At 42.3% G+C, this 14,131-nt stretch overlaps 2 long non-coding RNA genes across 2 annotated transcripts; both read left to right on the top strand.

The window, feature by feature from the left end:
* The first annotated feature begins 218 nt into the window (after nt 1-218).
* LOC138920381 (uncharacterized) lies at nt 219-5,081 on the top strand. The gene is made up of 2 exons (XR_011431463.1): nt 219-462; nt 1,750-5,081. It is a non-coding gene; the product is annotated as an uncharacterized lncRNA (long non-coding RNA).
* Nucleotides 5,082-6,349: 1,268 nt separating this feature from the next.
* On the top strand, nt 6,350-12,345 carry LOC138920382 (uncharacterized). Its single transcript, XR_011431465.1, has 3 exons — nt 6,350-6,874; nt 9,443-9,554; nt 11,536-12,345. It is a non-coding gene; the product is annotated as an uncharacterized lncRNA (long non-coding RNA).
* Nucleotides 12,346-14,131: the final 1,786 nt, after the last annotated feature.

Here is a 14,131-nt window from a genome sequence, read left to right on the forward strand (position 1 = left end):
CACCCCTCCCTTGGTGAAGGAAGAATGTTCAGCCTTGCGCTAAGGAGACCCGGGCCTCGCTTTCTGTCCTCCGTATAGAAAAGGACCAAGAAGTTAGAGATGCTCAGATGTATTTTAACTTTACAGTTGAAACATAATCTGCTCTGCTCAGTACGTCAGGACTGAGCTGTGATGGTGTCATGGACGGAATGTTTGTGTCCCTCCCACATTCGTATGTTGAAACTCTAACCCGCAGAGTCATGGTATTAGGAGGTGGGGCCCTTGGGAGGCGATCAGGTTGTGAAGGTGGAGCCCTCATAAATAGGGTTCGTGCTTTTACGAAAGAGACCCCAGAGAGCTCCCTCACCCCTTCTGCCATGTGAAGACACAGCGAGAGGAGCGCTGTCTGCGACCCAGGAAGAAGGCCTTCACCAGACGCTGCGTCTGCCAGCACCTTGATCTTGGACTCCAGCCTCCAGAACGGTGAGAAATAAAGGCTTGCTGTTAAGCCACCTGGCCCGTGGTGTTTTCTTATAGCAGCCCCAACTGACTAAGACGTTGAGAGACTCGTAAGACAGGCCCTTGAGTGGCCTCTGCTCCTCATTCTACTGTTAGAACTTAAGGCACACCTGTGGGCAACAGAGAAAAATTAAAATAGAAGAAGTAACTCTAAGAGCATTTCTTTCTTTCCTTGCTAAATCCATGTGTTGTCTGCAAATAAAGACTTAAAAATAAATGGGAATGGGGTCATGGTTGTCTTCTGAGCATCTTCAAGAGCAACATTAAAAATAGCTAATATTTACTGAGAACCATATATTCTTCGTTTAACCCTTAACAGCCACCTTTCCACCCGGGTGCCGCTCTAATCCCCGTTTTTCTGATGAGCAGACCAAGAGAAGTTGAATCCTTCTCACCTCTCTTTTGTGCTTATTGCTTCTTTCAAAAGCTTCCTTGTCTGTTTGGGGCCTTGTGGTCTTTCCTCTCTCCTCCCCACCAAAAAAAAATCAATCAAACCTTTCGTTCCTGCAAGTTGTAAATGTCCAATATCAGCTTAAAATGTTACCTCTCCCAGGGGTCCGTGAACTTCACAGAGATGCAAACAAACTAAGATAATAAAACTCAAGGTGGAATGTGATGCTTGAGAAGTGCACAGTAGGTGACATTATCACTATTATTGCATGAGACTCAGCGCATTTTAAGTCTTCTCAAACTTATGTAACTCGGGTAATCGGGATTCAGTCCTAAATCTGTCTTAACTACAGAGTCGGATCTCTTAATTACTATCTGTTCTTCCCACGATGTGCTGAGCTCAAGCTAAGTGCCGAAGAGAGAAAGATGTATGCGTATACACTCTGAGCCTACATGGAACTCCCAGGTGAGAGGAGTCAGAAAGAGAAGTCAGATGATAGGAAAGTGTGCTGAGCGTGAGGTTAGAGACTGCCACTCAGGGCTGTGAAAGCACAGAGCAGGGCACGTTTCCTGGTCTTCCTGGAGAAAGTGATATCTGAGCTGGGTCTTAAGGGATGAGCCAAGAAGTTAGGGAGTTGAGCAGAGTGTGTGTGTGTGTGTGTGTGTGTGTGTGTGTGTCTGACAGAGATAGAGAGAGACAATACATATGAAGGAAACTGAAGTTGCTGGAGAGAGTAGTTCAGATAACTGACCATGATGTAGCCCATTAAAATTAGGAATAAAAATGATTGATTAGATTTGATTATTAGGAACTTGTTGGTGACCTTTATCTGTAGCATGAACAAAAACTTATCATTTCAGAGCCAGAAAAGAAAATATGAAGAAAATACCAAAGCCAATGAGATGATATGAAAACGACTTCAGAGCTGTGGCTGGTCAGAAGCATTAAAAGGAATCCAGGATGTTGATGGTGGAGAATTCAATCTACCCAAATCAGGCAACAAAAGGAACAAAGGGAGAATTCAGTAAGAACTCAGTCAGTATAAATCACAAAATCCCTATGAAGGATATAAGCCTGAAGTCCCTGGGTGACGCAGCAATTGTAAAGGGACCTCGCAGGTCTACCGGCAGCACGGATGGACTCTCTCAGGAAGCAGGGGATTCTCAGGTCCTGCGACCTGGTCTGAAATCTCATATTGTGGTCGCGGACACTGACCCAGGAAGCTCTGCTCACCCCAGTTGTAAACTGCTCCCTGTGCTTGGATAAGTATGGGGTAATATGGGCTGGTCTGGTGAGCGTGGACGATCCTGAGATCCCTGATAGAAATCAACTAACGCATTTGAATTATTGTTAGTGTTCCCACTTTCCATCTCAAAAATGTCCCAGTTTAGAAAATAAATTTTATGGTAACCATAGGTAATTACTGTACAACCTTAGAAAAGTTTAGAATTAAATATAGAAATGAAATAAAACAAGCATAGTCTTAATACCTTTGTGTTAAGTTTGGGGTAAAGCTCTGTATTTTGTATTTAAACTTTGTAAAGTATATAAAAATACATAGAATTTCACAGATTATTCTTGTAATTCTAATTTAATGTGCAATTGATTTTGACTTTTTTCATTTTTGAGGAAGATTAGCCCTGAGCTAACATCCACTGCAAATCCTCTTCTTTTTGCTAAGGAAGACTGGCCCTGACTTAACATTCATGCCCACCTTCCGCTACTGTACATGTGGACCCCCGGCCACAGAAGAGTTTGATAAGCACTGTGTAGGTCTGTGTGATCTGAACCTGCAAACCTGGGCCACCAAAGCAGAGGGCGAGAACCCCACTGCCATGCCACCAGGCCGGCCTCTGATTTTGATTTTAAGCCAAAAGGCAAAGATGATTTGACAATAATAAGTTTTTAGACAATATCAGATTTTATATTTTGTATAGCCATTTAATCAATCAACATTCCTTTTCATTGGATGTTCATGTCATTTCTAGTTGTTTTATATAAACAATTGTTTAAATATAGTTTTTTTCCTAAAGATAATTTTTCTAGAAGTAGAGATAGGGAATCAAAAGGAGTAGACATTTTGTGTTGAGCCAGGTTGTAAGAAGTTACTACCACCTTGCACTCTCTGGGAGGAAAATGAAGTTGTCCATTTCCTACACATTCACCAATAACAAGTATTATATTTACAAATATATAATCTATTTTGTGGTTAATGTGCATTTATCTGACTACTCATACGTTTAAGCTTTTTCCTATATGCATGTTGGCCATTCATATTTCAGTGTTTTGACTTGATCCATATTCTAAATTGAAAACATGTTAAATAGATAGATACATGTATAAATACTTTTCCTCTAAACCCCAATTTTAAACCCTGATTCTACAGAAATATATATGTACATATATACGTACGAGATGATGAGGTTAGAATTTTAATCGGTTGCAGTTACTGCCTATTGCCACTGGTTGGGGGTCGAGAGCCACATAGTCTGAGCCCCACTCTTGAGCTGAGATCCCAGGCAGTGGAGCCACACTGGGCAGGTGGGGGGAGGGGCGCTTTCTCTTGGGTGCACTATGGGCTTTCTTGCTCTGCTCCTACTATCTGGTCTCCTGGGCTGGGGTGTTGGCTTGATGAGGTCACTGCCCGCCCCCGCCCCCGCCCCACCTCATGAAAGCTTTCCCCGTTAGAGGGCTTCCCTCCAGGCTGTAACGGCCCTAGGAAGTCTCTGGTGATCCTGCAAATGTGCAACCCCCTCTCCCATTCCTTCCCTCAGAGAACCTCACAGTCTTCAGGGGAGGGAGCAAAGTTCTCTCTTACCCCGTTCCAGCTCCTCCGAGGGTGGGGCGGGGTCCAGCCTCTCTGCCCTCTGTCATGTGGGTGCAAGAGGATTTTGTGTTGTGAGGGTGTCCTCTGTTGGAGTATGGATGCCTCTTTTTGTTGTATGTTGGAGGGGAGAGAGTCCCGGGCAAGTGCACTCCACCATGATGCTGACGTCCTTGATGGGGCTAGAATTTTACCTTTGAACAGTCAAATTCCTTGGTGTATCTATCTTAAAATGGTGAAATCTGACTTTGTATCTACTTGAAAAACCTGGATGTTCTCTGATGTTTCTTAATTTTTTTCATAAAGCCATATACTTCAGACTAGTAGATTTACAACCCAGGCATGAGGAGCTGGACAAGTAGGACTTGGGGAGGAGGTCATAATCAGAGGAAAGGGTGCCGTATATATTCCTGTGTCTGTCTTAGTGTCATTGACTCCAAGGGAAAGGAGATTTTTGTAGGTTCAGGATGAGCAGATCTAAGCAATAAACTAACGGCTGATTCTCTTGATCACTTTACTTTAGATATGGTCATTTACAATTCAAACGACAGGACTCTACAGTTTTCATAAAACATTTGCTGAGTGATTTACATCAATATTTCATTTCCTATCATGAGAGTTGATTGCCTTTTTTGTTGGTACCACCCTGGGGCTGTTGCACTAAGTTGGTGGAGTGCTCTGATTTTTCAGTGATTATTTTTGATATTTTTGATACTTTACTATTTTTGATAACATTTATCAGATAATCAGACTTCCTAAGAAATAACCTCAAGTAGGGTTATCAATGATCTGTATTCTGCTTTGGACGAATTTAAAGGATGCCGTATGAGCCTTTGTGATTAGCTGGTTATAAATTAAGAGATAGCTCAATGATTCTTGCAACTATTGATGGTGCAAAAGTAGTAATTTTTCTGATAGGATGGATATATAGAGTTAGGAAATCTGTGCTTATAAAAGCAGGTGTTATGACTGAAGTCCTTGCATTTCCTTTCTGGCCTGATAATAGTAAAACTGTGGGTCAAAAAAAGATGTCTTGATTTGATTGCTATGTCTCTGAGTAAAAGAGATAGTTCTTTCCATATATAAATAATTTTATTTAAAAAAATATTTGTGTTCTTGGAAATGTTTTGTTTATAGGCTTTGTAAATTTGTCCTGTAATGAATTTGAAATGCTTAAAAATGAAAGAAAATGTTAAATTTTTGAAAAATGTTTAAAATATCTCAGTAAATATAATTATAAAAAAGGACTGAGGGCAATTATTCTGTTCAATATAGAAATGTTCATCCAATAACCACTGAAAAAGTGATGATATTTATCATTGTACTAAATTTAGAAATAGAATAACAAAATTTGTAAGTTGGGCATAACTACTTAAGAAAGACTTATTTTTGATTTTGCGACCTTAAGAAATTGAACGTTAATTTTAAAACCATATAGCTTTTAAACACTTCTTTATACGTACAGAGCCCTCCACTCCAGCATATTAAACATAAAAACAAAAAACTCACATTGATTATTCCATGAAGAACAGAAAATGCGGCCAGATTGAAGAGCATGAGGAACAGTCTAGAGGTGAGGAAAAGAGAGAACAGACACCTCCTTCATGAAGTTTGGATGAAAAAGGAGGAGACCTTGGGACATGATAAGAAGAGGGTAGAAAGTCAATGGTTGTTTTTCCCCCTTCCAGTTAATGGTGGGAGAGTTTTGAATGTGTTTCTCAGCAGAGGGGAAAAAGTTCACACTGAAGAACAACTGGAAGATTCTAATACAGACGGATGGCTAAGGAGGCAGGATCCCAGAGAATCCCGGAGGGACGGGATTGGAAGTCCTGGCAGGAGCATTGTCCTGTGTCAGAGGACAGAGACATGAGTCTGCAAGAAAGGAGGTAAGAATGAGCTCCAGATAAATTTAAGAGCAGGTGTTGAGAACCTCTGGGAGACCACTCCTGATGGCCTAATTGTCTCAACAAAGTGGGAGATGGAGTTTGCATATGGATTTGAGGATAGATGGCACATTTTTGACATGGTTGTGAGACCATGTCAGATTAGGGACCATGAATTTGAAGTGGTCCAATCTGCAGGGGTATACAGTTCTCCGAGACAGGCCCCTACTGACTAATTAGATAGGACCTCAAGGAATGGAGGGCGTCAGGGAGGTGAGTTCATATTATCAAACATGGGAGTCCAGCCTTAGAGGGAACAAAGAGACCAGGAAGGAGCTGGGTGACGGGTGAAAGTCGGGGATCAAGGAACTGGAGGTCTTAAAGAAGTCCAAGAGGAGTGATGGCAGGGTGAAGAGGTGTGAAAGATGGAGGGAGGGAAGGTCCTGGAGGGCGATACTGAAGCTCAAGGTTTTAGAAGAATAGTAACCCTAGGCTACGGCAAGTTCAAGGGAGTGAACAACTGAATCAGATGATCAGATAGGGTAGAAGGCGTGTTTTGGGTGTGTTGTCTGCATTCATACTGCATCTCCTGGGACTGTGACAGGGCTGGGGATAAGCATAAGACAAGGAGGCAGGAGCCAGTTGCTGGAGGGGCTGGCAAATTACAGCCACAAGGATGGCAGAGACGTCACAATAGTTATAGTTTTATAGAGATCAGGGAAGCAAACCATCCAGAACTGGCAGTGAGGAACCAGGAGAACACCACCCTTCCTCACGATCCCATAGTATACGGAGAGGTGCATCAACCTCCCCACGAGAGGGCTGTGGAGGGAAATGGTTGACTAGGTTTCAGCCAAGGCAAGGAGGTGGAAAGAGGGATCTGGAAGGAGGTTGAGGTTGTGGAGGAGCTTATTAATAATTACACAATCGTTTCCCAGCTGCAGTGGAAAATGCACTTATAAAGCGTTGAGAGGAAGTGGAAGAAGGGAGTTCTTGATCAGCTTGGTAGCTTGGGAAGAATCAAGGCAAACTTCTTGGAGGAGGGGCTATGTGACGAGGGTCCTGAGAGACAGTTTCTAGTTAGCAAGGTCAAGGGTGAAAGGAGGAGGAGGGAATCGTAAGCACCAAGTTTCAAGCGGAGGGATGGTGTTTCATCGAGATATGGCACCTCTGTGGTGTGTTATCAATGGCTGTGGTATTGCCACCGAGTGGCTGAATTGAGGAGCATGCTTCTGATCCAACCGTGAGAATAGCTCTTGCTGGCCAAATGGGGCAAAGGTAAGAGGAAGGAAGCATGGTGTTGGTGAGAGTTTCATGGGCCTCCCCAGAGATCTGGTAACAGACGCAAAATCTTATTTTAGATTATCTGACAACAATTGCCAGAATTAAGTTAAAACATTAGACACAAATCTTGCTCCAAAAGGAGCATACTCCTACTAACTCATGTAGCTCTTTATTAAAGAGTTTTATGCTTATATTGGGTTCAAAATAGAGAGGAAACAAGAAGTTGTCCTCTGCGTGCTGTCTTGCCTGGATTGCATCCTGTTCTCTGTGCCTGCCCACTGTCTCTGAATCCCCCTCCCTTTCCTTCCTGTCCACCCCTTCCTGTCATCTCTCTCTTCCTCAGACTGTCACTAAGCCCAGGCATCACAGATTTGGTACAACTGAACGGATGGATTCTAGGCACACTTTAAAACAGATTCTCATGTAATTTTGGCTTGAAATTCTTCATTTTTCCTTCCTTGTCGCGTTGGTCAGTTTTGTGTCCCAGTCATGTTGCACAGAGCGTGGTTCCTAGGTGCGTATTATGCCTTATATTCATTCATTGAATGAATAACTGAGTGAACGACTATATGAAGCAATAAATGGACGAACAAACACATTAATTAATTATTATGTTTTTAGTTTCAGCGAAAGAGAAAATGAAAGCTCAGAAATGCTAAAGAACTTGAACAGGAAGTGGCAGCAAATATTTGCTTTTTTCTTGTTTAAACCTAGGAGTCAACATTGTTCTATACTTGAGTCATGTTGGCTTCATATGAGAAAGAAACAAAAAGGAAAAAGTCAAAAAGAGAGGTGTTATAATTTAAAGGTCACTTCTAAAGTGGCAAGTGTACTCTACTGTAATTTACTTCAGTTGCTTCTAGAACAATGTGTGTAGTTTTTCATAGTTCTTTCCTCAAGGACCCCAAATTGTTAATATGGAATTATATGCCGATGACCAGCAGATGGCAGCACATTCCATCGGTCAGGAGTATAAAAAGATTTTGAGGGGAAAAATAAAGCATATATATAGGGCATGAAATCTTTATTTAAAAAATTACAGAAGGAAAATCAATATCAAACAGGGAGTTAAGCTTTCTGGGTCTCAAATACCTTGATGACAGGAAGGCAGGCTTCTAACCACAGGTACATCGTTCATTTTGAAGCAAACTGGTAATTGAAATGTTTTACAATGCCAAGTTCGAGCCTTACAGAAGGGGAGCTGTAGCGGATGGAGATCATTTGGATTACATTGAGTACTTTTACAATGTTCCTTTATCAGATTTTTCAGTGATCCATTCACAGATGTTGGCCAAGAGAAGGACTTTGCACACGGACACAGTGCTTTTTACATTCTGATCATTAGCACTAAATGACTTCCTGTGTTGTCCTTGGCTCCATTATTTACGTGTCAACAGAGCACCTCAGTCTCTTAGCATTGTCAGGTCTTCACCTTTTCTAAACATTTAACTACTTCACTTGGGTATTTATAATCAGATTAAAAACAGGACAGCGTCTGTAGTTTGAGTCCTTGAACTGCACAGGAAAAGGCTGACTCCGTGGTCTTTGAGAGTGACAGCACTCGCCCTGAAGCTTCCATCTGGGTGAAGGAGCAGAGGCCAGTCTAGGACTTAGATTCTCTTTAGACCTTCTGTTCCTCAGTCACACAGATGAATAATAACTGCTCGAACGGGAATAAAAAGCATTTCACTGCACTTCTGTGTATGATGAAAAGTCCCGCTGTCTCTGGCCCTTTCATTTCCCACATGAACCCCCATGGATTTTCCTACAATAACCAAGAGCACTAGAGAAAACAGAAGGGCATATTTGCTTAAACTGTTGTTTGCACCAGAAGAAACTCCCTAATGGGGTTACACTGGGTCAGGCCACACTCTTCTTTTCACCAAGGCTGAATCAAGGGCAGAAGAAATCTGAAGGTGACGTGGGCTTAGATTCTTTGAACACTGTTATTTTAATAAAGTTTTGCCTTCTTGGCAAAACAGTCTCTGAGCCCTTTTGTTTGATTAGCCACTGAACGTACATAAGAAAGGGATTAGAAATACTGAAAAGTGGTCAACTACTAGGAAATGATCTTTGGATTTAATTTCTGAAGAATGACACTGCTCTGTATGGGAGGAAATATAGTCTAGAACCGTGGTCTAGAAGCAAGGTCTTTGAGTCTAGACTATTTGGTGTTGAATCTTGTCACACTCCCTGCTTCAGTTTCCTCATCTGTAAAATGAAGAGGACGAAACTGGTTGCTGTGAGAATTGACACTTGTAAGGTATCAGGACTGAAGTCGGTACTACGTGTATTGATGATGATGATGAAGCACCAGGCACTGCATCAGGTGCTGAGAATACAGAGATCGCTAAGATGCTGTCTCTGCCTTTGGGAGCTTACAGTCTTTTGGGGGAAGCCAGGTGAATAAAAAAGAGCCAAATATTATGGTTATAATAGGGAAGTTCAATAGAGAGGGAGGGGGACAAGGGACAGTATGGTGAGTATGGCCTGGGTAGAGAGGAGGGATGCCTTGAGGAAATGCGCTTGAGCTATCGTGACATATGACTTACATGTTTGCAGGTAAGAAAAGCAGGCAAGAAGGGGTTTGTGAGCACGTGACTGAGGCCCGCACTGAGAACCAGTGGGGTGCATTCACAGAGCTGCCCTTCTCAGACTATGATCAGAGCGCTGGGTAAGTGTTTAAGGGGCAGAGTGAGAGCTGAAGCCCTACAGGTGGACGGACGTCAGAGTCCAGCATTGCAAAGAGGGGCCGTGGGCTGAAATGGGAAATTAGATGGGTTTTGTTTGGCTCATTCAGTATTTCTTTAAAATAAGGTGTTAACATTAAAATTTAGGATCTTTTACACAGAAAAACCTAGATTTCCCGGCTTTACAGAAAATTTAGAAAGTCTGGCAATCCTGTTCTAATTCCAGCACAGCACCAATGGATGACGCGTGCACTTCCCAGTTGGTCAGACCTCTGCCCATCCGGTTCAGTCATTGTCCCCACCTCCAGGCTGTCAGCATTTGTGTCTCTGATCTTTATACAACATGCCAAGGAATTCTGATTTTATTCTATAGGGCATGCAGAGCAGTGAAGAGTTCTAAGCAGGAAATTCTACTGTGATCTAATTTGCCTTTTCATGTGGAGAATAGATTGAAGGAGAAAATGCTAAATTGTTTCAGCTTTTAGCAAAAGTTTTATGCAAGGAAGTAACTGTGCACACACCAGGGCAATTGAATACCATTGACTTTTCCTATGAGATTTTATTGGGAAATAGCATCCTTTGAAAATGGTAACCTTGTAGTTTTGAAGGAGTGATCCATCTTCCAGTTACCTCTGTCTTGGTTGTATTTATTTATTTATTATATTTTTGCTGAGGAAGATTTGCCCTATGCTAACATCGGTTGCCAATCTTTCTGTTGTTTTTTTTTCTGCTTGAGGAGGATCTACCCTGAGCTAAAGATCTGTGCCCATCTTCCTCTATTTTGTATGTGGGTCGCTGCCACTGCATGGCCACCCATGAGTGGGGTAGGTCAGCACCCAGGAACCAAACCCAGGCCACTGAAGCATAGAACATGGAACTTAACCATTAGGCCACTTGGCCGGCCCCTGTTATTTTTATTTTTAAAGTTAGGCAAGAAGTCTAGGATTTTAAGAGGAGAACTTAATCTAGTTTCGTGGCTCCTTTAAGCATCAATAGACGGTCCCCTTAGAATTGATAATGAAACAAAGTCAGATCTTAACCCTTCTGGAAAGGGCTGAAAGGAATGCAGACATTTCAACAGGGGAGGGGGCTGATACAAAAGAATAGTTACTGAGGGATAGCAAAGTATGTCTGCTGGAGTGGGTCTTGCCCTTTAAAAAAATCTGCTTTTACCAGTAGAGATAAGCTCTCATCTTCAGATAATCCATGATTTCCTGGGGAAAAGGCACATGACTTAAATTGGGTGGTAGATGCAAGTAAACCCAGGGCTGTCCTGGCCTGTGGTTCAGGCCCCGGGGAAGTTAGCAGAGGTTGGCATCTGCTAGCAGCTGAGGTGGCATCAGAGTGCAGAGTGATGGAAACATTCATGAAGCATCTCATATCCACTTCCTTTTTTTTGGTCCAGGAGTGGGGCTGGGAAGCTAATCACGAGAGGGGTGAATGCATCCTGTACCCCTGCTCTGGCTTTCTGTGAAAGTACCAATTAGTTAGTGGCAGTAGGCAGTAGGATGGAGACCCAGGAAAGAGCTGATGTCACAGTCTTGAGTCTGAAGGCAGTCTGGAGGCAGGATTCCTTCTTCCTCAAGGGACCTCAGTTTTTTCTGTTCAGGCCTTCAACTGATTGGATGAGGCCCATCCACACTATGGAGGGTGACCTGCTTTTCCAGCCTAATCATTTGAATGTTAATCATATGTGAAAAAATCCCTTCACCTGAACATCTAGACTGATGTTTGACCAAACCACGGGGCTCCATAGCCTAGCTGAGTGATACACAAACTCGCTCTTACACCAGGGCCCAGGCTGGTCCGGGTGTCATGGGCTGGAGAGGAGGGAGACTCGGCTGCTGAGCTGCGCCCGTCTCTGAGACACCAAGTTGCAACGTCTGAGGTGCATCTGATCTTCCTTGAACAAGTGTAGAGAACCTTCTATGTGCAAAGTTCTTCCCAATTCTTCTCTGCTTTCAGGGGGTCTATCGCTATTGTCAATATTGGAGGAAGGGACACTTGAAAGAATAGGACATGGATTTGGCCTTCAAGGAGCTTATAGGTTAATGGAGGAAATCAACCTGCCAACGAATACCTGTCATTCAGAGGAGAGTGACACAGAGTGTACCTGAGGGGCAGAGCGGGGAGCTCTCAGCCCAGAAGCAGCAGCAATGAATTCTGATTTGTGGGGTCAAACAATCAGTCTTTGGAAAGAAGGAAATGAGAGGATATTTTTCCCCAAAATCTTCTGTGAGAATGCCCTAGAAATAATTCCTGGAAAAGAGACACTAACAGAATCTCACAGCTGGATGGGACCAACCAAAGGTGAATATATTCTAACCTTCGTGACACAGAAATTAAATCCTAAGCAAAACTCCCATAGCTTTAAAGAAGTAAATTCCCATTCCCACACCAGGGAGCAGACGCTTGGATTCATTTCACTTCACGACCCCTTCAGGAAAGCCGAAATACCGACTGAGAAACATGCGCTTTAAGGTGTTAAAATTGAGGTCTGTGAAATCCCTCCTATACATTTGTCCAAATTAAATGTTACAAATTTTACACCGAATCATACTATATTTATGAAACATTCTCCCCCTCAATGAATCTTTCTTTATGTCCTTTCTAGGTAGACTCAATTTCTTAAAAATAGATTTAAGACACTATGGTTCTTTTTTAAGGGAAGTCTCACTTGGTATCAAATAAAATATGTCATATGTATTATATATATATTTTCTCCTTCAACATCGTAATGCGTCTTTAAACGTATTAAAGGTATTATGTTATAAATTGTGTACATGAATTTTTCCCCTTGGCATGCCATTAAACATAGTTAATGGAATTTAGAGTTTTGCATGTTGCGGAAAAATAAATCCCATTAAGAGAATCTTAAAATGTTTTATAAATGTGACCCGGAGTGTATTTTAATCATTGTCCTTTTCCTCATCTGGCCACTAAGAGAAAGCAAGACTGAGAGTTGAAATGACTTGCCAAGTTGAGAAGTGTTTGCAAAGTTTGGCCCTGACACTGGCTGCTGACATCATCCTGTCACAGAAGCCACATTGTCCACCTGCTGAGCAGCCATGGTGAAGGCATGCTGGAGCCTCACCTCTAGGTGGACTTGCTGGGTGGTGGGTAAAGTAGGAAGGATGAATTCGTGACTTCCTCCTGCCCACTGAACACCTCGCTGAACACCCCACACACTCTCCAGGTCACCGAGATGAGACCTCAGGGAAAAATCAGCCAAGTCCAGAGAGTCTCGAGGACTCCCGGGTAAGACAAGCAATTGCGACCCAAGGGTGGTTCAATGGAGCTTGTTTCTGCTGAAAATCGGTCCTTGTTTATTTGTTGTGTCCTTCTTGTCTCTCAGTCTCTTTCATTATTGATGAAGACTTGTAGGAAAAGATCTTGAAATATTTATACCTTAATATACTAAAACTAAAAAAATAATATTGATTCTTAGGAACGAGCTAGAGAAGAGGACTGGTTTAGAGTGATGAATCAGTATTTGGGGTCTGCCAAAAATGTCACCACCTCTGGTGGTCTCATGCTCTGCTAGAGAAGTCAGTGGAATTTTCCTTTAAAGGGAATCTAAACTGCGTATGTGTGTGCATGACACTCAGACTTACCTTTGTTGTTGAGTGAAAGCAAAAAAGAAAATGCTACGTCATCTGGCAAAAGTGCTCAAGGTGGAATTTCCTGCAGGCTTTCCTCTATGAAAGGGAAAAAACCCCCAATTGTTGTAACACATTTTTTCTGGCCTGTGCCTCTGCATTCGTTCACACAGGAGACGTGATTTTCTATGATTTAACTGGAGTTTCTTCTCCAGCAGGAAAGCGCTCCCCTGCGGTAGAGTGCGGTGTTCACCAGGTTAGCGAGAACAGGCGAAGGTAATCTTCACTCAGCACGCACGCTGGAGCCGATGGTTCTGGAGAGCCGGCTGTATTAACTCTCCCTGAATTGGGGTGTGGCGGAGACTGGTGCATTAGCAACGACAGAAGGAATGGGAGCTAGTCCTTATTTCCCCAGCTTCTTGTAAATAGAGAATTCTAACAGAGTCAGAGAAATCCCCATGGAATTTGGCAAAGAACTAAAGAGATCTGTTTCACACTTTTAGATTTCTTTGAGTAGAAAAGTTTACAGAAAAGTCCTTCTTTGTTAATCATTTAAGCAACATCTCCACTATAGTATAGAATAGCTTGAAAAAGAAGATTTCATAGTACTGTCGTCATGAGGCCAGATGGCCAGGGGTTCAATTCTGACCGTGCACCTTCTGACTGGAGCCGAGTGACCTTGAAAAACATTATTAAACCTCTTTGGGCTTCAATTTCCTCATCTATAACATGGAGATGTTAATAGTACCTACTTAATTCTGTTGTTTGAGGATCATGTTAGATAAAATATTTAAAACATGTAGAACAGTGCTTGTCATTAGTAAGTCCTTAGTAAATATTAGCCACTCTTTTTATTAATTTTGAAATAATTCTATTAAAAACTTAAGTTCCTTTGAATCTTAACCCAAATTCTACATATTTTATTGGGTATAATCTCAGTGCACATATAATTTTAAACACAT

This window comes from Equus caballus, chromosome 23 (assembly GCF_041296265.1).
Source record: "Equus caballus isolate H_3958 breed thoroughbred chromosome 23, TB-T2T, whole genome shotgun sequence".
Lineage (NCBI taxonomy): Eukaryota > Metazoa > Chordata > Mammalia > Perissodactyla > Equidae > Equus > Equus caballus.